Here is a 25,418-nt window from a genome sequence, read left to right as displayed (position 1 = left end):
ACTAACATGAGTCCAACCCTAACAGTGGTCGTGTCATTAATTTAGGGACATTCGCGGCCGAATAATGGTGAATTTGTGCAAATAGCGAGTGCTGCCCTGATCCCGAACAAAGCCCAGTTGCACAAAAGCTGCACACAGTTGCACAGTTGTAGCTCTACAGACGTATTGTGTCTGGAGATCATACCTAGCATGCGTTGTCTATCCATTCAGTTTGCAATTTAATTGTTGTCGGCACTGCATCCTGCTTTTGTGAGTGTGTTTCAGCCTCTGTTTGGGCATACAACCTACAATGCAACTCTCCCATGTTCCTGCATTATTAACTAGCTTTGCTTACAGAAGTGGTGCGTAAATTTTAATGGTTCATTACGATTTTATCGATGTATTATGAAAAACGTCTATTGAAGCACATGCATGTTCAATGAAGAATTGATGCGAACCGGTTGTGAATAATGGAAAATTGTTTGTAGTGTATGATCAAATTTTTTCAGAGTTTCATTTGGGTATTGTATTTCTGGGCAGAGGGTTGTCCAACCTCAATGTAAAATGTGTTTGTTAGGCTTGAAAATGGTAAAATTCACAAATATCTAGTAAGAAAAGATTAGGGAATTGATACTGAGTATCGAACAAAATAAATCCAAAGCTACTGAATTTTAAGTTTCTTATAATGAGAACTTCTTATTCCACTCCTGTGAAATTCATTCTTGCTCGGTTAAGATTTGTGATAGAATATTGTTTAAGGTTTATTGGTCATTTTTATAGAATAATTTTTGAAGTTTATTTGTAATTTTTATTGTTTTCTCTGTTGTTAATGTAATTTTGTTATAGTCGGATTTGTTATGTTGGTCAGTAATCTTTACCATTATTCTGTTATATTGCTTTTGCTTGTTAAAAATAGTGCAACTCTGTTTGTATAGGGCACAATCCTGATAACAAATACAACTTTTTCAATTTTTTGAAATTCATTCTATGATTTTTAGAGGGAAGAAATGTACGAGTCTGTAAATGGGAGGAACTTGCATAACTACTGCAAATCAAGTTAATTTTCGATAGTTTGGAAGCTTTATTCTTTATTTATCCTTTTTACAATGGAGCACAGATCGGGAGAGAAAAACTAAGAATACCTTACACTATTTCTCTCCCAAATTTAGGTAACATTAAAAGTTCAAATGAGGTTATGTCTCCTAGATTTCCACAAAATTTTCAGTCCAAAAATATTTATACAAATCATTGTAGTAAAAAGTAGTTTCTAAAAACCATTACAAAAGTAGCTTGGAAGCTACTTTTGTAATAGATTCAGTACAGCTAAAGTGAGAAAAGTATAATATTCAGACTGGCAAAAAACTTAATACATATATAAAACAACGTACCCTAGGGATTGTTAAACAATAATTGCCTTTTAGAGATTGTTGAACAGTTCGTGAAATATATTCTCAATGATATGCAGTTTTCCAAACTAAGTGTAGGAAATGATGATGACGCTTTAGATTTAGAACAATATTCAAGAAGGTTTGAACTAAAGGTGAAGGAGAGGATGTTCCAACAAGAACTTAGTTGTGTTATAAAACTTTAAAAGTTTATAAGAAGTGATGTTCCAAAACTAGGTAGATAATTATTCCCAACCAAGTTCATCAGACTAGTTGAAATGCGACTGTTTGTAATGCACCGGTAAGCTTCAAAAACTTTTCCGTGTGAAACATTGAACCCTGTATGATTGGAATGGTGATTGGCATGTATCGCTCAATCCGGTATCTTGTCAAAGTTTTAACGGAGAATTGTTAAGTTTGAACGGTGAATTCTTAAGTTTGAACGGTGAATTGTTGGGTTCGACTGTGAGTACGATACTCGAGTGGAACGAAATGGTGAGCAGCTAGTGCCTGTGCAGCTCAATTTAATGCAACGCTCTATTTCTGCCTGAGTCTTCACGCTGAACGCTGACGTTGTTTTCAGCCCTAAGATGGTTCAACTTTTAATGAGATTTAATTTTCGTTTTTGTATCTCTTACTTTGTTTTTCCACACCTCTTCCTCACTTTATCCGCCCATCCCGTCCCACATTTCCGTCCGTGTGTCACTAATAAAATTCGCTGTTCAAACTTTCGTTGAACGCTCTAATTGAATCACGCTACGCTGGATATTCCGGGGGCTTTTAATTTCTGACAGCGAACCGGAAACAACGATAGAACTTGTCCTAATTCTTCCTCTCGCTCTATCCACACTAATTCCCATTTCATCTGCTCTCTTTCTCTGTCATTCTTTGCCTTTTCCGATGACCGAAAACGTTGAACTGGACCGGGTACTAACTAAATCAGCAAATCTCAATTTGGTTATCAGATTAGCATGTCTTATTCTCTATGTGAATGGCGATTTTCACGCTGAACATCGTAGGCTACAATCAATTTTATATATTCTTTTTTCATTTCATGTACTCTGTATCAAGTTTTGAGAGAGCTCATTACTGAAAGTGGTTAATGATACAGACTAATCGCAAAGTCGAAGTTTTTAATTGAAAATTAACTATAACCGAGTCAGAATAGGGGCAGCTTTTCTATTGAAATATTTTTTGATCGTATAATTGTATAAATTGCACATATAATTGATCTAACCTTCTTGAGCACCTTCTTCTTCTGGTGCCTATACGTAACCGAATGTTGGCCATCATTCAGGCAATGATGATCTTGTTGGCAGCTGCTCTGAAGAGTTCGGGGTTGGACAGTCCAAACCACGTTCTCAAATTCTTCAGCCAGTAATGACTGAGTATAAAGAATTACAATTTCAAGAAATATTCAAAAGTGTTCTAAAAAACTATGTTTTATAAAACTATTATTAAGAAATTCATAGCTTTTTACTTGGTGATTAAATGGTAACGAGATCTTACTATTAAATAATATTATTTGGATTTAAAATCGATCTATCTATGAAATTATTTATTAATTTATTTTTGAGTCAAGATTTCTAAGATTGATGCTCGTTGCAGCACACGATCTTCTGTTCTGCTGGCAAAATGTTGAGAAAATCTTTAAAAATCTCAAAAATGTTGAGAAAATCTCAAATGTGTTGAGAAAATCTTATGTTGAAAAAAAGATATTTATTCATAGTGTTCATGTTCATTCATTTAATATCGGGGCACCGAGCTTCGCTCGTTATTTCTATTTATTGATAATCAGAACACAATTCTCTAAAATGATCGTGTTCATATTTCACAGCTGGCTATATGTCATCTTATGAATTTCGGGGATGCGATATTTTTATTTTTCACATACTCACTCGCTCACTCACTTTTTTACTATCCACAGCTGTTTCAGCCAAGGATGAATGTCGTTCAGCGAGTTTTCCCAAGGATGAGACCTAGTGCATCCAATCTTTATATCATAAACCTACTATGTTCCAAATTTCGTGAAAATCGTTAGAGCCGTTTTCGAGATCCGCTAAACATAAATAACCAGATATATAAATACAGAAATTGCTCGCTCAATATGAACGGATATAGTGTTTATGTTCAAATTCAGTTGGTGTTTTAATTGTGTTTCTGTTTCAAAGATTGTACAGTACTATGGCAAATGAAGAAGCTGGTTGATCAAAAAAATGTTATATTCTACACTGTATAGGTGCACTTTATTTCCGTAATAAAAGTAAGAAAACTAATAAACTATCCTAGTTAACATAACATGTTCCTCACTTCAAAATATGACCGAATACAGTTCAAAACCATCCCTCTGTTCACAACCTCATACTGATATTTCAAAAATATTATATTTCCAACAATTGTCCATAAATTCATAACTGAATTTACTCAAACTTTATTTACTCATGTTGATGAGAAGGCAAGTTCGCCATCAGGAGATAGTTACAAGATCCAACGTAATTTTATAATATTGATTATTCTACTTCTGCATAAATTATTATGACTAGCATCTTCAGGTGCATCATCTACCAATATCCAATCACTGAATTTTGCACAGTCATTAGAGAAATACAGTACCTGTGATTGCAATAACAATTATATTGCTAATGTTTTCCATGACGTATCTGACTGTGTGCCACCTCCTGCCTGTATCTGACACCGTCATTGAGAATGTAATCGGTGTTAATTGTCTGAGCATGCGCAGAGAAGCGCTGTGTTATTTGTACAATTGGATTGCAGCAGTACGGGGTCACACACAGTCTCGAATATAATGTAAGTGACAAGGTTTTGCCACACCGCACAATATACACTGTTCGCTAAAACACTAATCGAATTTCTCGCCTCACATCAATGCCGCTCTATTGTTTCTGTCAAGTGGGTATTATAATTCAGGCTGCAGCTCAGATCTCAGCTCCTCTGACAGCCTGTTCCATTCACAAATGGAACGAAGATTCCTGGCAGCGTAATCAATGATTCAGTGCATCTCCATTTACAAATTGATCTCGCTCCAGACAACATGGTGGCCTCTACGTCTTCACTGATGTCTTGATTATAATTGGGATACATCTGAGTCGGAGTAAGATATTGTTACCTTTGATGGAGCAATCAGAGATTGGAAGCTGAGGGATGATTTTGTAACTAGATATTATTCTCTGATGTATTAATAATTGTAATAGGGAAGCATTTCACTCGGAGTAAGACGTCCTTGAACTGTTACCTTAAAACATAAACTTAAATTTGAATCATCAGTTTTAAAGTATTCAATTAAAGCTATATGAATAGAACTAAGGAATTCTGCTACTGCAAATATAAGAGGAACTTTCAAGTTGATAGAACCAGAGATTACTGATAATTAAGCTCTCTTTTCTCCATATCATAGAACTTCAAAGTTATTTTTATATTCGCAGTAGCAGAAGTCCTTAGTTCTATTTACTTCTATTTTACATAGCGCTAATTGACTATTTAAAATAATTATTATACAGTAATAATATTCCAGCAGTTGGTTAAACTGCAATTTCTAATAAAATCTTGCATTATTAGTTTTCTTGTAATAAACAATCTATATAATAGCTATTTAATCAATTTGATGTACGTATTATTAGAAATCTATGTATAGCTTGTTTCTGCTCCAACGGAACAATCACAGATTTTGAGCAGTGGTTTTAAAATGTATATATATATGTATATTTATGTATATGTATATGTATGTGTATGTATATGTATATTTTGGAACTGTATATAATAATATTTTAAAATGACGCAAATGGAGAAGATAAACGTCTGGGAATCCATATACGTCCTTTGCTAATTTTCCTAGTTGTATTACGGGAATGGTGTGAGTTTCATTCTTCGAAAAAGATCAGTTCTCTACTAGAATAAACATGATAAATCCTAATTCATCCAATATTCAACACTCATATAGATATTGTTTAGGAAGCTTCAAAATTAGCAACAAGAAACAGATCATAAATCAAATCAATGTTTTAATTAGAACAGTTGAATTCTCTGACGTTTTTCCTCGATACAACTCAACCTACGATTGAAACGATAAAATCCATTTTAACCCTATTAAGCTAAAACAGGAAAACTTTTCCAATTATATCTCTTCACAAGTCACTACAACAATTAGCAAAAATTACTGTTAATTTCAGCAAATAATATCATGGAAGATAATATATTGATGCTTCAGCTGTAAAAATGTGCCTTATATTCATAACTAGATTTTTTTGCTGTTCTAAAAATGTGCCGTATATTCAGACCTAGTTGTGTTGTTAGGCCCTATATATTTTGCTTTTTTATCATAGCTCTAAACTTCAATAATTGCTACGAGAAATATTGCTGGCTCATATTATCACCAACTTGTCAGTTGATAAAATAATCTGACATGTCGATAAGCAATATATTGACACTAATAGCCTGCTCAACTCAAATTAAAAGGATAGATACTGGATACGGGACTTCTGTGAAATACACAAGAAAATGGTTTCGAAACATTGTAATAGAGACAACAATATGTCAGATAAAATAGTAATAGAAACGTCAAACCGCGATATTCTCTTCCTTTGATGGAAAAGTTTGAAAAGCTTCAACTAGCATCAAACCACGATCAAACTTTGTGTAGACCTATGCTAGTTCTGAGGCTTCAATCATAAATACAACCCTGAGAAGCATACAATTGATTGGATGACATTCACTCCATCACTTTTTCAGTTAATCACTAATTAGCCGCGGGTGGAGGGATCTCAGTTAGTCGAAATCTCATTTCCTCAAGTACCCGTTGCTTTCAAGTCTAGTTGATACAGTATCAACTCATGACACATTTCAAAAATAATTTCAGCATATTGTCATTTAAAAGCGAAAAAGTAACCCCTATTGTCAATATTGATCCTCTTCAGATGATAGAGTGTATTAACATGCATGCAACGTAAACTTTTTGCCTTAGATTCGACGAACAGAAAGGCTAAACTTCCCACTTGTTTCATTTTCTGAAGAAATCAAATCAAATTTTATTCACTCGAAATTCATACAAAATATTAACAAAAGTATAACACGACAAGTTACAAGTGAACAAGGCTACTCACAAAAAGTACAGTATGTTACTGGACTTTGTCCGCGAATAGGAGTCAGATCCAAAGTGTTATAAGTAAGATTATTTATTTTATAAATTGATATAGTTGAAGATTTAGTAGGTCTAGGAAAAGGAGTTGGGAAGAAGAAAGATTTAGAATTTAAGTATGATGTAATGAAGATGATTGAGTGCAAGCTCGCACATACATATAAAACAAGGATTTTTAGTATCATTTACCATTATAAATTACACCCATTTGTAGAAAAATAGCGATAATACCTATCAATCTACAGAGAAATAATATAATAAAAATATAAATCAATTCCATAGTGTAGTATAATTCAACAGAAAGACAGTTATCAGTGACATCATCGAGACAAAAACGTATCACACAGAATAAATTGATGGACTATGTAGTCCATAGTTAAGTAAGTAGTCAATACAAGGTTGACTTGATTTGTGGATATATATTGAAACTTATTAACTTAAAACCTTAAAGAAGCCATCCACCTCGATTGGCGAATGAAGCCAAAGCTTAGTTTTATTCATGAAGTGTTTATGGGTATATTTATTCTTCTCAAATCAGGGGCCTGTTTCAAAAAAATTTAGAAGTCCTGTAATACAGGAACAGCTGATTTTATCGGCTATATTGAGCATGTAATTGGAATGGTGATTCTCCTGTATTACAGGACTTGTAACTTTTATGAAACACGCCCCTGGTGGTAGTAAGTTATAAAATTTCGGAGCATGGAAAAGAAAACACTCCTGGAAAATTTTGTCAAAATAGGTGCATAACGTTCATTCATAATATGTTGCTAGACAGCGAAATTGTGCTCACCAAATTTCTGATCTAAAAACGATTCATAAATTTAAATGGCCTCAAGCACCTTAGTCTTCCTCTCTTGTCAAAGAGGATAAGAGTAGATTCTATTTTATTTTCCCTCATACAACAGTTTTGATCTTCAAACAATTTTCTCTCAATCTCTTTTCAATCTTCAATATTTCTGGCCTCCAAGCATCAAGCTTTTTCAAATCCAATATTCTACACGATTTTTTTAATACGATTTATTTTATAGATGACGAACTCGCGCTAACTCTATTGCCAACCAAATCACATTCGCCAGCACAGAGACGGATGGATCTTGGCCAGCGATGAATTGTTAAAAATTCCGAACACAAAGCTCGCTTATTCTGCCGGCTGACTGCACGCTGTAAACTTGTACTCTTTGTTGCGTGCTGTTGACTACTCCGTGGTTGGGGAAAGAGACGACTGCGTGAGGATCGAGTGGTGTTCATGATGAGGGGGTCCTGGTGGGTGAACAGGGGTGGGGGGGTGTTGTAGGGGAACAGAGGAAATGGTGAACATCCGCCTCCTCTTGGTAGCTGCGTTGTTCGTTCCATGCTCGTTGCAGCTAGAGGAACTACGCTCTATGGGACAGAGTCAGTGTGGCCTATCACGTGTATGCGATCTGCACAAACCTCCGGTGTTCTGTGCGCTCTCATGCTCACCGTGAGGCCTTCTTCCCAGTCAGGGGGCACTGCAACAAAAATCATACTCTATAAATCGTATTTGAATCAACATTTAATAATATTTGAATCTAATCTAATATTTCTAGAGTTTAGAACCTTTGTTGAAATGTTATCGGTACTTATCTTTGATGAGTTTGATGTAAATGAGAACCTATGCAATAATTAATTGATAGCTATACAATAATAACAAACTCAGGGTCGCTTTCTTCAAAATTCTGGTTGAAACCATCAGCTGGCTCAATGGAAATACATTAAAATAAGTGCGACTATACATTGACTAAATGGGATTAAAGATGCATTTACACCAAAATTATTAAAAAAGTGTTTATTCTTCCGTCCTATATGGATTCTATTAGATTGAACATAACTTATCATACACATGATGTGCATATGTGTTTGTCAAGCTCCGTTTAATCTATACGGAGGTTTAATCTATCGTTCCATAAGGACGTAAAAATAAACATTTTGTTAATAACTTGGGTGTAAACGCAGCTTATTAATTTAGCATATAATAGTTTGTATATTCAAGTTATAGTAACTGTAGTTAAACAAACTTTGGACAAATCTACCCATTTATTTGTATTCACGCTGGTTTAACTGATTTTAAATTAAGGCTTCCTATCCCAATTCATTGTAAAAATTTTGTTTTCTCATCTCAAGAATGATAATTAAATTCAATTTACGAGAAGTGTTTGTCCAAAACACCCAGTCAGTCACCCACCAATATTTTCGATTGTCCAAAATTGAATATTTTCGAAATTAAGAAACTTTGCAAAATCGACACCCAGTTGCACAAAAGTATGCTAACTTCTAGTGAGAACCTCTCATCTTCAAAAAATCCTTCTATGATTGGTTGTACTGTAATTTCATCATGTTTAAAATTTTACAGGCTTCTTTGGAACTGGGCCATGGAATTTTAAATTAAATTGAATTTCTCCTATCCACTTCATAGTACAATTCTTTCGGAACATAACAAAATAAAAAAAAATCGAGTGGACTCCTCCTCAGACTAGGCCTGCGTCGGGGAATGGCTCGTCTTATTATTCTCGAAGGTATATTTATAAGTATAGAATAAAAATTCAATATTAGAAATTCCCATCCAGAGATGTGAGAATGTGACCAACGGGATCTATCAGCAAACTAGGGAACTAGAAGAACCTACACGATTTCTGTTGCTTGCTTGCGATTGGCTGGAGGCGTGGCTTGTTGGAAGGGGAGTTCAGTGAGTCGACCAATAGTGAGGCGAGATTACTTTTGAGGCCGTCCTACCGTATTTTCATCTGATTGGCCGGAATTGTTATGACTGATTCCATCCAACACTTCTCACTTGTCTTCGAATTCTACTATTTGAATTCCTCAATTTCCTATTCAAATAGTGAATACAGATTAGAATTGAGGAGTCAAAATACTTGAAGTTCTGCACAAATTTTCTCTAACTCCATCTTCAACATGATTAATAATATTTCATTGATTCAACGTCTTACTGTCAAATGAAATCGCACTGTATATTATCGTTAGATTACAAAGTGTACAATCATCGGTGGTTGATAGAATTTTCTTCATTCTTTATCCAACGGATATGAGGAAACATTTAAAGAAACTAACAAAACTTATCACTCATTATCGATTATTTGACAAAGATATTCTTACTTCATATTATTGAATGATCAAGCATGGATGAACAATTTCTATTCTTGGATGATAATGAACTTCTTTATCGAATGAAAAAGACTAAGAAATTGTCAAATTATTAACTTCTTCAACTTCAGCACAAACTGGTAATCATTATGGCATCTCTTATCAATGAGGAGTAATAATTCGATAAAAACATTAATAAGAAATCCAGTAAAATACACAAATCCGTATTTTTATTTATTTATTCACCAAAAATATTCACAATAAAATGTATATACAAAATTAAACCACGGGATGCACCCAAAACGGCTTACATTAAAATACAAAATAAATTAAAAACAGTTCAAGCTTGGTAACGAAAATGAAAATTACGTATTGAGACTTAGTCTAACCAAATAATGTTCTATACAAAATTGAGCCACGGGATACATCCAAAACGGTTTACATTGAAATACATAATTAATGGAAAACAGTTCAAGCTTGGTAACTAAATAAAAAATAAAAAATTACGTATTGAGACTAAGTCCAAACAAATAATGTTCATGTAAATGTATGATGTGGCAATAATAGGGAATTTTGTATTAAATGTTTAGTTAGTTGAGTAAATTACTAACAATGCTGTGATTTGAAAAAATTCAGACAAAGTGGAAATAAAATAAAAGACTTCGGCCAATTTGGTTGAAAATGAGTTGAATGTCCAATAGATAATTTTCGACTGTTCTCTGAAGTTCAAGCGGTTGTGTCAAAAATCACGAGGTAATCAAGTACCTAGTATCAATATAAGATTCATTTTTCATTTGTAATCCACTCAATTCAATTGTTACCCATGAGTTCTGGATGTTATTTTATATCTTTCCAAGGGTGTTGCCCACATCAGCCCACATGTGCTTGGGTAACGGGATGGATAATAATGAAGATGAGAGATGATATTGGATGTCTGTTGGAACTACCTCTGTTGTCTTTCTTTTACAACAATAATTCTGAACCCATGGAGGATGCAAGTGAGGTTTTGGGCGCCAACCTTACAAGACCTACAGTGCTTGGTTAAGCACGTGCTTGAGATGCAAAGTGAAAAGTCAGTGACCCTCTGTAGCACTTGGACTGTCAACATACGTGTACTACAACATAGATGTGATGGAATCGGTAGGTGGTCCTTGGTGTAAGCTGCAATAGAGGTGGTGATAATTAAGAATCCTTTTGAATCCTTACAGCACAGACAATACGAAAGTAAAATAGATTATGAAAGCTATATAACATGAATGCTCTTCATCAATGGAGATTTCTTAATGACTTTCAACTGACCGGAGATCAATTATAGTAGACCAAAGTGAAATCTATAAACTCTTGTAATAACAGTGGACCTAGTTTCAAGTTTCACTACTTATGAAAATAATGACATTTTTTACCCATAAAACTGTTTGAAAGTACAGGTTAATACCAATAATTGTTATTATTACCAGTAATAACAAATTTATTGTTCTACAATTATTACAAAGAGTGAAGGCTCAATTGATATTTCTGTTTTCACTTTTCTAATGTTCATTTATTTTTTTCAGGTGAGACTTTTTGAATTATTTGCGGAATCAATCTGCAATACTATGTGAGTAGCCTACCATCTTCATAATAAATAATAATCTATTTTCTCATTGATATGGATTTTCATGATAGGATAAATGCATGAATAATAATTCAACGCTCTCCATAATGATATATATTGTTTTAGGTAATTCTTTATTTGTAATAAAACATGAATAAAACTAGAAGCCTTGCAAATTTATTCAGAGCAATAGAAATAAAATTATTCAAGTCGAAGTAGTATCAACTTCATGCTTATTGGGTGGTCATATAGATCCATACGCTGCCATCTGAGTAATTATTTGATGATAGGTAAAATGTCTATAGGTAAATAATAAAACTAGAAGCCTTGCAAATTTATTCAGAACAATAGAAATAAAATTATTCAAGTCGAAATATCAACTTCATGCTTATTGGGTGTTCATATAGGTATATACGCTGCCATCTGAGTAATTATTTGGTAATTGGGAAATATGAAAAAATTTCCGACTCATTTGTCACCAACATACATACATCTACCTACCAGACGACTATCATGAAGTTCTGATAAAAGTATAGTTCATTTATAGATTTTTTTGAAGTTTAGGTTCAGTTTTTTAATTCGAGTTATCAACCTTCTACTCTTATCAGTTCAATGTATTCAATTGAATCGTATTTAGTTTAATAAACAGTTTAAAGTATTTTAATCTCACTTCAGAGGTGATATGACTATGAACAATGATGATTTGAAGGACAAGCATTGAATAATGCTTGTCCTTCGATTAAGCCCCAACTGTTCACATTCAGTTTCCATTGATTTCATCATAGCAAAAAGGATAAGAATAGGATATTTCTATTTTCTTTGATCATTAGTAGTACATAATATATTTATTTCAATCAATGGAATTTATCAATTACACTTTCAGTCTCCATTCAAGTATGAATGAATTGAGCACACTCTAATACGTTTATGCTCCAGAGACCCCTGCATATAAATATATGAGTAATATTACCTATTGTAATATTGTGATAAATAAACTAAGTTGGTTGCTCTCCAATTTGATATGATGTATCAACTACACTCTTTCGTCATTATTATTGACTCCCCTAGGCTCCGTGGGGATCTCTTGTTTCAGAATAATAAAAGGAGGAAAATTAATATTTACAAGAAATGCTTCTATATTCTCCCAAAACTACGTACCCAGGATGAAATGTCACACTATATCTGCTTCATACGTAACCCATTGAGCCCACATGAAACAGTGTACAAGTTTCTTCTTTACTTTGAAGTTAAGTCTGTGCAAAGGCTAAAAATAAACTTTCTACTGGTGATATTTTTCATCAAAGTTTTTCGATTTGTATATTATCAAGCTATCGAAATGAAGAAGTTTTCTCGGGAAAACACTTTTTTTTTCGATCACTACTTTTTGAGATATGAGCGCCTAAAGTTCAAATTTTTGGGACAGAACATTTCAAATTCGGTAAGAGATGAATCCATGAGATTCAGAGGATAGATTCTACATGGTATTGTTGATCTAGTAAAACAAAAATGTTCTGAAAATATCAATTTTTGAATAAGTTATTCAATTTACTAAAAATAGCCAAAAATAACTTTTAGTTGAGTTATTTTTGGTAAATTGAATATCTTTAACAAAAATCTATATTTTCTGGAAATTTTTGTTTTATTAGATCAACAATACTATGAAAATACCATGAAGAATTTATCCTCTAAACCTCATGGATTTATCTCTTACCGAATTTGAAATGTTCTGTCCCAAAAATTTAAACTTTGGGCGCTCATATCTCAAAAAGTAATGATAAGAAAAAAATGTTTTTCCAAGAAAACTTTTTCATTTTGATGGCATGATATACAAATCGAGAAACTTTGAAAAATATCACCAGTAGAAAGTTTATTTTTAGCCTTTGCACAGCCTTAATGTCAAAAAATAACGCTCATTCTGTTACTTTTCGCTGTTTCAACTCTTTCTTCTAGAATTTTTGACTTCTTCACCAACATTCCACTTCCTTTCTACTGCTTGAACCTATTACATCAGCTCTTTTATTGTCTCTCTCCAAGAGAGGTACTTCCATACCCGGCTCATTCAGTCGCTCTTACTTCCTCCCCTGAATATCTTCCTCTCAAAATACAGTTTCTCTCTCTTACTCTCTTCTCTGAATATCTTTCTCTTTCACTCCAATTCCTCTCTGATAATATTATTCACTCCATCCACCCACAAGCTACAACCAGAGAAAACTTCTATAATTGTATTCTGTGCTACAACATAGCTTTGTTTTCACCTATCCACACCGTCTTCTCTTTCTTTCTCATGAAGACTTCGTAATCGACTTCGAAAAATGACCACAACACAAATCAAGAATCGAACGATTGACTTTTTGGGCGGACAGATATCTGCAACCGAACAACTAAATTCAAAGACGGTGAGAGAAAAACTCATCTTCTGTTAATCTTCTCTCTCTCTTTTTCACTCATCTTCTCTCTCTCGTTCTCCTTCTTCCATCTCCCTCGACATCACCCCTTCCACTTAAGGTAGCGCCGATCGGTAGCTGAATAATTGTCCGTTCATTACGAAAACAAATAATATATCACGTGGCTACCGCCCAGTGATCGTATGTTCTCTTCTACCGTTCAAAACCTGTAATTATCTGCATGTCCATTACGTGAGCATATTTAGTCAGCTAGAACTACTAGCTGTTAAGTTAAATATTGTTCTAACTGTAGCCTAAGGCAAAGACTCCTAACAGCTCACTTAGAACAATTATATCATCGTGTTATGTTAGGAGAGCCTTAAAAATCTTAAACACCAACTTTGAATTCATTTATTCAGAAGTAAAGAGGTTCTCTCCCGTTTTTTCCAAAGTAGGCTACCTTAACTGATTCTAAATTACTTCTGAAAAAGTCTATGTTTCCTGGATCAATTCACTAAAATTATTTCAAGATTTTTAAGCTAGTTATTAGGAGCAACGAGGAGCTAATGAGAAGCAATATATAAAGGGAAACGACAAATAATTCACAGTCTCCTATAATTCAAAATTCTATTTATAGTCCAGTCAAATGGTCGGTTTTCAGGAAACAGCCCCGAAAGAATTCTGGGGCTGTTTCCTATACTACGATTCTATATGTATTTTGGGGCGCTGAAGAAATAAGTGGAATAATTCATCATCTATCAATTAATAATACAATAGAATTGGAATAGAATTATACTCACATCAATCTAACTTGTATTATTCAGAAATTCTAAATCGACAGTCCTCATGTGCTTTTGTTTTTTTTTGTGGGGGGGGAGGGATTCTTCCACAGGAAAATAGAGAAATACAAGGCTCATTGGTAATCAATATGTGAGGTTTTTGTGATTGTATTTTAATACCTATTATCGCTTAAATTATCGATAAAACCGCTTAGTTGGACAGTATGCTGCTAACATTCAGACTATCACATATTACGAGATAGTATACAATATCTTTTTAAATAAATCTTTTTCTTTTGACATATCTCTGTTTACTCGCATTACAGTCTTATCTGCATCTACGTTCCTCCGTATCAACCGGCTCCCGTATCAACTTCTCCCGTATCAACTTGCTATCGTATCAAATTTTTCCAGTATCATTTCGCTACTGTAGCAACATGCCTTCGTATCAACCGGCTCCCGTATCTACTTGCCTTCGTATCAACATGCTTCCATATCAAAATCCCTTCGTATCAACCGGCTCCCGTATCAACTTCTCCCGTATCAACTAGCTACCGTATCAAATTTTTCCAATATCATTTCACCGCCGTATCAACATGCCTTCATATGAACCGGTACTAGTATCAACTTGCCTTCATATCAACATGCTTCCATATCAACATCCCTTCGTATCAACCGGCTCCCGTATCAACTAGCTACCGTATAAAATTGTTCCAGTATCATTTCACCACCGTATCAACATGCCTTCATATGAACCGGTACCCGTATCAACTTGCCTTCGTATCAACATGCTTCCATATCAACATCCCTTCATATCAACCGGCTCCCGTATCAACTTCTCCCGTATCAAATTTTTCCAGTATCATTTCACCACCGTATCAACATGCCTTCATATGAACCGGTACTAGTATCAACTTGCCTTCATATCAACATGCTTCCATCCCTTCGTATCAACCGGCTCCCGTATCAAATTTTTCCAGTATCATTTCTTCACCGTATCAACATGCCTTCATATGAACCGGTACCCGTATCAACTTGCCTTCGTATCAACATGCTTCCATATCAACATCCCTTCGTATCAACCGGCTCCCGTATCAACTTTTCCCGTATCAAATTGCGCCCGTATCAACTAAACCCAGTATCAACATGCCTCCGTATCAACTATCCCCGGATGAACTTGCCCCCGTATCAACTGTCCCCGGTATCAACTAGCCCCGTATCAACTTTCCCCCGTGTATCAACTTGCCCTCCTCTCCAGCAGTTGCTAAATTCATTAGCCACCGATAAGATTGGAAATGTAAGTCTGTGGAAAGTAAGTCTGTATCGATATCCCCTCGACAAGAGCTAATTGATTTGTATTTGGTGACTTTGAGCCGCTGTTCGATGCTGTAGAGTGGCGCCAACCGCATTCAAATTGAGTTGTTCAACGGAGAGCCTGTCCCGTCCAATTCGATTAAGCATTACATTTTGCGGCAGCAACTTTCCGGCCCAGATACGATAATTCAATTCGGGTTTCAGTTTGATACCACAACGGCCTATGACACAAAAGGCTGGTCGATGCATTTTTCGGGTGAAATACGGTTTATTGTGATTGTCACAATGGAAAACAACAACACAATAGCTGCTGTATACCGTGTATTGTCCTTTTGGTTCTGAAAGGTTCTCTGTGTTTTACAACAATATTTTCGTGATTTTTTGGGCGTGTATTGGCTTTATATTTTGATGTGGATTGATGCTATTGTGATAAAAATTGAAAATAATGATAAATAACCCCCTTGGAGCCTTAAATAATAATAATATATGTAACTCGTATAGCTTTGGACTTTGTTTTTGTAGAAATCGGAAAAATAACATTGTTCTTAAACACTAAACATTCAAATTTTTTAAAAACGGTTAATGATTCATATTTTGGTTCCTAGCTCACAAAAGAATTTTTAAACTAATTAAATAATTTGTAGAGATTACAGGAAATCTAATATTATAATAGTAATAGTGATTTATCCCTCCTAATAATCAATGGAGAGAGTATTCTTTTATGAGCCTATTGTAATTGAGTTTGTTATTTTCCTTTTTTTCATTGAGATAGAAAATTATATAGGAAACTTGCACAGCATTCATATGCTGTATTATTACCCATATTCATATCTTTATTCATAACCTTTACAAGTCCACTTGGAAAAATATGATAGAATGTTCTAGAAACTTATAATATGAAATAATTACTGGAAAGTAATTCTCTACACTCTCAGTTCAGCTTTCTAGCTGATCCTATAGATTGAGTTTAAATATTTATTGTTCAGTGGTTCTTCGAATAAATAAATAATCCTTCAATTCAATTCTTGTTGTTAAATAAACTTTTCAAGGCAATAACATGAAGTACAGTAGTCTACGCTTCCAAAAACAAGAAGCTGTCCGATTGGTCGATGGGTTGATTAGTCGCCATTTTACCTTCACAGCTCACAACCAATAGGAAGCAAGCAGCTTGAGAATGTCACATGTAAGACACTGACCAATGAGACTGCACGTTGTGTTTGTGGCGTGGCTTAGCCACTCCCACATTTTTGGTGTATTGAGTTGATTCAGTTTTTCTCTGCTAGAATTATTTTTCTCTAAAATTCTCGAATTGAACGAGCGTATATCAGCCTAGATATCACAATAAGGTACCAAATTGCTCAATCCGGCACATATCTCTTCACCATAACAGTCTCAAGTCAATAACATAATTCAGTTGAATCCTCAATAGCGTCAGAATTTGCAAGACAGCTCGTGAAAAATTCACAAAAATAATTATCCCATTCAAGGATGATGCGAATGCTAGATAAGATCTGATGTGAATAAAACAGGTCTGACAATAATAATTATTTACATCACGGGTCATTAATTACACCTTCCGGAATCAATTTAAGGTGAATAGAAGCACTATGATTCAAACTAAAATTGATCAAACAGGTTGGCAAAAATTGCTGAAAATTGACTATCAATTTATTGTCTTTTTATCACCTGATAATGGCATTAGTAGCCGAAACATGTCATGACGAAATAATTTTAAAAGGGTACTCAGAATTATATTTTTATTCATATTGACCATCAATGTTTGTCTGAAATACATTGGTAGCACTCTGAATTCCCCAATATGATGACATTTTTATCAGGAGAGGCTTAATAAATTAAGTAATTATCAACCTTACAGCTGTGTTGTGAGTGTTGTTGTGGTACTTCAAAAACAGCTGAAGATGTGGCTGGTAAAGCCACGAAACCAGTGTCTGTGTAGCCTATATTATAATACTAGCCATCAGGCTCGCTTCGCTCGCCATATCCGTCTAGCCAGGAGGCTCCGCCCCCTGGATCTTCCAAAAATGAGATCAGCGGGCTCGCTTCTCTCGCCTGCATTTTTCATTTGAGCATGCTTCATTCCATCAGAAGGTCAAAGTACTGAGAAAACGCAGAAAAGCTGAGAAAACCGTTGGAAAAACGCAGATTTTAGACGTATCTTTGACGTTATTGCAAGTTCCTTCTAACACAACATTATTACACCCTAGCTGAGCTTCTAACATCTCATGTTCATTTGTTCTCGATAAAGCTGAGAAAACGCTACAAAAACACAGATTTTGGGCGTATCTTTGGAAATTTTTTCAAATCCGTTCTTAGTGCGCCTCTAAGGCCAACTGAACATACCTATCAAATTTGAACGTTTTTGGTCCGGTAGATTTTTAGTTCTGTGAGTGAGTGAGTCAGTCAGTCGGTCAATCAGTGCCATTTCGCTTATATATATAATATATCGATTTTATGATACTAAAAAGTGGTTGACAATTTCAATTTGTGTTTTCATAAAATATTATCATCCGATAATTAGATTTTGAATACTGCTTTCAGACAATAGATGACGAAGAATTGCTTTCCTAGAGTGAGATCACTGATTTCACGTAACAGCTCTTGTTATAATAATGTTCTATTGTAGAACTGAGTGATAGAATGATACTCCATGTGTATTGTTATCGTGGCATGTTGTATATTGGCCATTAATCTGCTTTATCCATCTTGAAAGCCATGCCAACCCACACCCAGTCACGGCATCATGTGAATAAGGATGGATGTTCGCTCTTGTTTATCTATTCCAGTAATCAGATATTGCATCCACTCGCTAATAAATGAACGCGTATTTTAGATGCTTCATGTCTGCCCTTCTTGTTAATGATGAATCCTCTTCAAGTCGATTCTTGAATTTCATCATCGAGGTCAAGAATGCAGGCTTCAAGTTTCTGCACTGTTACTTCCTTATTATACAAATCCTCCCTTATTGAAGAAATCCTTTGCATACTTTATATTGAAAAGCCTTTGCATACTTGAAATTGAAAACTTGGGTGGTGGGGATGCCACTGTAGAAATTTTGATTGGAAATACTCAGTCATATTGGTTTCTGTTGCTGATGAAATGTTTTAAGTCGACTATAGTTTTACATATCCATTAATTTATTGTATAAAACACTATAATCATAATATAGTTATGACATTGGAGGGAAAACTAGGCTGAGCCTGTACTATTTCTCTTCAAAAATTTTAATAAAATGTTAATGTTGTCCAAAAGTTAAGGTTATGTAATCACACACTGCTTTGTCACTTGATTTTCGGTCCAGGAATGAACATTTTGAAGGTTGATTTTATACTCCAAATGAATCGCAGAATGTAGGTATCACAATAAATTAAAAACTTGAGAAATATTGCACTTATTTGAAAAATTTGAATACAAAATCAAAAACCTACTCACTATATAAAAGTCATATATTGTCTTAAGTCTTCCAGCCAGTCTTGATTGAGATCAGAAACAAATGAATTATCCTTTTCTTATAAGAAGAGATAAAAAGTATCATTTCCTCCATGGTGAAATCATTCTATAGTGAGGTCCACGTTATAATGGTAGTGAAGAAAGATAGTAGAACAACGTTGCCGATCCTCTGTCTTGTCAATGCCTTCTATAGACGGTAGCTGATATAGGTTTAATGATGTAATATGAACTGTTCATTTTCGTTTAAAATAATCAATTATATTTTATCAAGCAAGGAATTATATTTTTCAATAATTCCAAAATGAGTTTTCATAATAATTATTATGATGAAATATTTTGTTAATCATTAATTCTAAATTGTTTAAAGACGATCTGGCAACAGAGCAAAGTGAGAAAGAGATAGCGCTATTTTCTTTGTTTTCAATAATAAATTTTTAAGGTTATCCGATCTATGGTTATTGAGATAATTGATTTCCCGTGTTTACCTGCATTTTTCATGTTTTAGGGGGCTGGGGCGGAAAGCTCCAAGGGGATTTCTTGGGACTTTTGGGAGAATGACCCTCTGGGAGGGTTCTATCGATGGTGGGAAATTCAGCTTTTATTTAATTTTCGGATCCAAACTGCTTTTTTGGGCCTTCATTGCCTGGGCTATTAACAGTTGGTTTCACTTTGTCTAGCTCTTGAAAATGAACTTTTTTCAATATGTTTTTCAAAGTGAGACAAAGTCACCCCAACCCCTGGTTGACATTGTCTCTTAATTTCAAAAAATATATCTTTGTTAAAGTGGAGAAAAATGTAACTTTTATAATGATAAATACTCTTCAAACATTGCAGTACACAATAAAAAATATTGCAAGAGATTTGTTGCAACTCAAGTATTGATTGATTTGTTGAATGATAGACAAGGATAGCAATACCATTGATAAACAAACACTGCCATTATAACGTGAACCTCACTATAGAATAATTTCACCATGGAGGAAATGATACTTTTTTATCTCTTCTTATAAGAAAAGGATAATTCATTTGTCTCTGATATCAATCAATATTAATTAAGTATTAATTAATCAGTATTAATTAAGGCAAAATAATATTTGAAAATACAGAAGACAAGCTCTGAGGGTGAATCTGTGTACATAATTATCAAAATGAGTTGTTCGTCTTCGACCAAATCGAGAATTTGGTAAAATCATGATTTTCAACCAATAAGTCAAAATTGATACCAATCAAATTTGATACCAAACAAAACCAAAGGTTTTAATGAATTTAATGGTGCAATAATAATTGTATCATATACCTATTTTGTCCAGTTTCTTAGGTCCGATTTCATCGGAAACGAAACCCAGGTTCGAGCGACAGTTAGTTTAAAAAAAATATCATTTATTGCAAAAATAATTTGAAATCATAATGATCTAGATGTGACTGAAGCCCCAGTTTTCCTTTTTGGTAAGATTTGGACCTTAGATGCAGTGAACCACTACCTCCGTAAACACGTTTACCTCCGTTTACGGAGGTAGTGAGTGAACACATAAGAATAAGAATAAGAATAAGAATAAGAATTTTATTTGCCATTAAACATATAAACATCAATGCAATAGGCTTCGTCAAAATATAAATTTGAAATACATATTACAATATAATATATAACATGAAAACTAATTATAGCTCACAGTCTAGCAATACTACTAATATCACAGTCTAGAAATTCTCTTAAGTTATAAAATGGATTCTTTTTCAGCCAATTCTTTACCACTAATTTAAAGCTTTTTTCTTGCAAATTTCTTATTGCTATGGGGATTTTATTAAACATTACATGCCTCTGATACATATGACTCCTATGAGTTCTAGACAATCTTACATAGGGTGTGAGAAGGTCACCGTTTTGTCTGGTATTGTAATTATGGTTATCACTATTTTGAAGATAATTTCCCAAATTGTTTCTCACCTGGATTAGATTGTAGTAAATATACAATGAAGTCACAGTCATTATACCGAATTTAATAAAACTCTCTCTACAGGAATCTCTTTGCTGCAGGTTAGCAATAATTCTGATGACTTTTTTCTGTAGTATTAACACCCTTCCTGCATTGCTGCTGTTCCCCCACAGCATAACTCCATAACTGATGAGTGAGTGGAACAGGCCAAAATAGGTCATCAGTAGTGTTTGAGTACCTACGCAATATTTTAACTTCCTTATAAGATAGACTACTCTTGAAATTTTCCTGCATACAAACTCCACTTGCTCTTTCCATGTTAACTTATTATCTAAATATAAACCTAACAATTTGACTGATCTATTCTCACAAACATTGTTCGCCAATGAAAAATATATATTCTCAGTCTTATCATTATTAATTGCTAATCTATTAGATTCAAACCAGGCCGTAGACAATTGGATACTCTCTATCAACCTTGCTGTAACGTCTTCCTGTCTTTTTTGAGAGCACATCAATGATGTGTCGTCTGCATACAGTATTGGTAGACAATTATTAGATGATACACTACAATGAAAGTCATTCATGAATATTAGAAATAGGAATGGGCCCAATATCGACCCTTGAGGTACTCCTGCTATCACCTTTACAACTTCTGACTTCTTACTGTTTATAATTACAACTTGTCTCCTATTCTGCAGATAAGACATGATTACATTTAGCTCACTGCCCAAGATACCATAGTGGCGTAATTTATTCTCTAGAATAGTGTGTGATATGGAGTCGAATGCTTTTTGTAAATCTATTAGACACACACCTGCAATTAACTTATTCTCAAATGCTTCTAATATCCTATTAACAACAGTCTCAACGGCTGTTATGGTAGAATGTTTCGGTCGGTAACCATATTGATGTTCATAGAGTAAGTCATTGGAATTAAAATAGTCGTACAATTGAACAAACATACAGGCTTCAATAATCTTACCTATTATAGGAACTAAAGCTATTGGTCTGTAACTATTAGGCTGCGTTTTATCACCTTTCTTGTAAACCGGAGTTACCTTACTGAGCTTTAAGCAATCTGGAAATTTTCCACCCATAAGAACTGAATTAATCAGAAATGTAAGAGGTGTCAGTATACCTTCTATGAAACCTTTGACAACGACATTGCTCAGGCCATAAATATCACCTGCTGATGAAGTGCTTAGATTTTTTACAATGTCAAGAACCAGCTTTGGTTCCACTTTTTTCCATTTGAAATTATTATTTTCTAAGTTCAAAGGCATTTTAAATTTATTTAACAAAATTGAATGATTCTCAGAAGGTACGTTACTAGCATTAATAGCACATGATACATTTATAAAATAATTGTTTAAAACATCTGCTGATATAGGTGGCTCTTGCTGTTTATATCCAGAAGTTGCTGACTCAGTTTTTATAATATTCCATGCCGCTTTACACAAATTTTTTGCTCTAGTAATACAGTCATCATTGGTCTTAATTTTAGAGTTTGTAATGGCTTTCCTATAATCTCTTTTAATTTCAAGAATCCAGAATAGATAATTTCAATTTATTAATAGAAATATTTCTATCAGCACCACCTTTGAGATTGTTACGGTTATAAACTGGAATCTTATATGAATCACTTGTCGAAATGGCAACATCAGTCACAGTTTGTGTGCATACAGGCGTAGTAATCGAATCAGACCTTCGCTCCTCTACTCTTCTAAAAAAGAATCAGTTCCTGAATTATTATGGACAGGTAAGACAGAAGATACCAACTGATCGTGAGGTGACTGTGATGAGATGTTGTGATCACCGTCGTCCATCCGGTGGGGAGTCTCGTCTCCAAGATGAAGGGCGCCAGCCGCCTCCCCAAGATCAATGCCGGGAGGCTCTTCAGCCAAAGGGGTCGAGGCTGTTGTTATGGAGTACTGGTAATCAGGGTCGGGGACTATCGCATTTCCATCGTCACAGTTTTCCATTACCTCTTTTACTTGGCGTTTTGATTGACTTTTACCGATTACAAGTTCACTGAATAATTTCCCTAATAAGCGCTTTCCTTTTTTCCCATAGTGTAAACCTCCTTTACTAAAGTGATACCTGTGCAATTTATCATTGAAATCACCGAATACAACATTCAATTTGCCAATGTACGAGGAGAGTCTGTTTGAGATTGAGGCATTGATGAATTCTATGTCATCATTCAGGTGAGGTTCATCATATCTGCAGGGAATCGAACTGATTATGATGTTTGTGCTCAATCCCGCTCCGAGAATCACATCCAATCCCTGATGCACGGAGAGATAGCATGGTCTATAGCGACCAAAATCATTTGATCCAGCCATCACAAACACATAATCTGACTTTGTCAAATGTCTCACAAACTGCAGTCCATTCTTGACAACTTGTTTAACTTAGCTCCCGGTAGTGTATAAACAAAAATATCATAATCCTTGTATAATCCGCTCAAAAAGTTGTACATATCCCTTCCCTGGCTATCAGCGATAATCACAATGCGGTTTTTTACCGACTGTCTAGACAGTGACTTGGTACCGTCTGGAGAGGCACTCCTATGTACTTGCGCTTTCACTGCAAAAGTATGACCCACGACTGACTGCTGCGATTCACAATCATTATTAACATCGAGAAGCGAGAAACGATTCCTCACTTCTACACCACAGTAGCCAGAAACTCGATTCAACTTACAAGTTTTCTTGGGGGTAATAAACTGCTCTGATGGAAACGTTTCTCTTTTTTTATATAATGCCAACTCATGTTCTAATGTTTTAATTTGATCAGCTGCATGCTTTGCATCACTTTGTAAAAGATTGACAATAGCATCCTTTGTAGAGATTTCAACTCTTAGATTATCAACAGTGGTTTGCACTGAGATTAGCTTTGACTTGAGCTCTCTGATCTCAGAATCCGCCCTCTCTTCATTGCAAATCGAATCATCCAACACGTACTTCCTGTTCTTCTGCTCCTGTGAAAGTGATTTTCCAGTGAAGCATTTTCTGCTGCTAAGTCTGCTAGGTTTGTCTTTAGATCTTCATTGACTTTAATTGCTGCATCGTATTTATTAAGCAATGAAATAACAGGCGGGATTATATCTACTACTGCCTCCCTAGAAAATTTTTCCGAAATGACCTCAAAAATCGCATGAAAATTTACAGCGGTATCTATCACTGAGCTGTCAATCAAGCCCTCTTTTAGATTATTGAGATTGCTCTCCATTTGAGTTTTATAGCTATTGCGTATATACCTTGTCATCATTGCAATCTGGGATGCACAAGTTGATTCTATAATAATCCTGTTATTTATATAACACGGTAGAAGGAAGGAAGAAAAAGGCAATAAGAAGTGCTTAGAGAGCTATCAAAGCAGGATGAGAAAGGAAGCTCCTGATAAAGAAAGGACTTGGAAGATGGGAGTGAAAAGAGAAAGGATGAAAAGTGTGAACTTCAGAAGGAAAAATCACTACCGGTACTCAAAAAGATTTAAAAGTTGCCGCTATTGGAAGACGTCTGAATGTTTGCTAATCTGATCAGGTTGAGATCTCAACGAAAAAGTATTCAAAGAAAATATTTTGTTGGCAGGCCCGATAAGATTCAAATTGACGCGCTCATCTGCAATTTCTCAAGTCACAACAAATCGTTGATAGAACGATTACAGTAGAATAGAATAGGCTATATCTATCGCAGTAGCGATAATTGAAACAGAAAAGCAATCAGACAAGAAAATCCACTCTCTCACTTTTCAGGTAGTTGCGCTCTTTCTCAGTTCCTGATGAGACAATACTACCGTAGATTGGCATTTCAAAACGAAAAATATTTTAGGTTAGACGTACCGAGATGAGAATTTAACTGGAATCCTCAGTGTATACTCACATATCCCGCTGCATTTAACACAAATTAACATGGACGCGCACTAATTGGTTCGTATCACACTGATAAAATTATTATATTAGTTACAATTACTTGAAGAAAACAATGAAAATAAAGAGCCCAGTTCGGTGAGACTTACTATTTCTGCGCCTGCGCCTCCATATAGTAGAAATAAAAAATATTAATGCATAATTTGTTAATAATTTGATTGTATGGTATGAGATGTTGCAGTATTTCTCCATAATTGAAAGAATAAGATTTTGATATTGTCAATAAAGTTAATTCATAATACAGAACCAGGTTTCATGGTAATACCTACCACATCTTAAGCTGAATTCAGTTAATAAAAGTGGTATTGACAATATCAAAATCTTATTCTTACATAATTTGTTGCTATTGTATTTTTATATAACTTAAAGTGA

General features: G+C 34.6%; 1 protein-coding gene across 9 annotated transcripts in view; it reads left to right on the top strand.

The window, feature by feature from the left end:
* Window positions 1-25,418, top strand: part of LOC111044192 (protein couch potato) — a 403,765-nt gene that overhangs the window by 77,951 nt on the left and 300,396 nt on the right. The gene's annotated exons all lie outside the window — the stretch shown is intronic.

This window comes from Nilaparvata lugens, chromosome 4 (assembly GCF_014356525.2).
Source record: "Nilaparvata lugens isolate BPH chromosome 4, ASM1435652v1, whole genome shotgun sequence".
Classification (NCBI taxonomy): domain Eukaryota; kingdom Metazoa; phylum Arthropoda; class Insecta; order Hemiptera; family Delphacidae; genus Nilaparvata; species Nilaparvata lugens.
The sequence above is the reverse complement of the archived record's forward strand: the minus strand, read 5'-3'. Positions and strand labels throughout refer to the sequence as shown.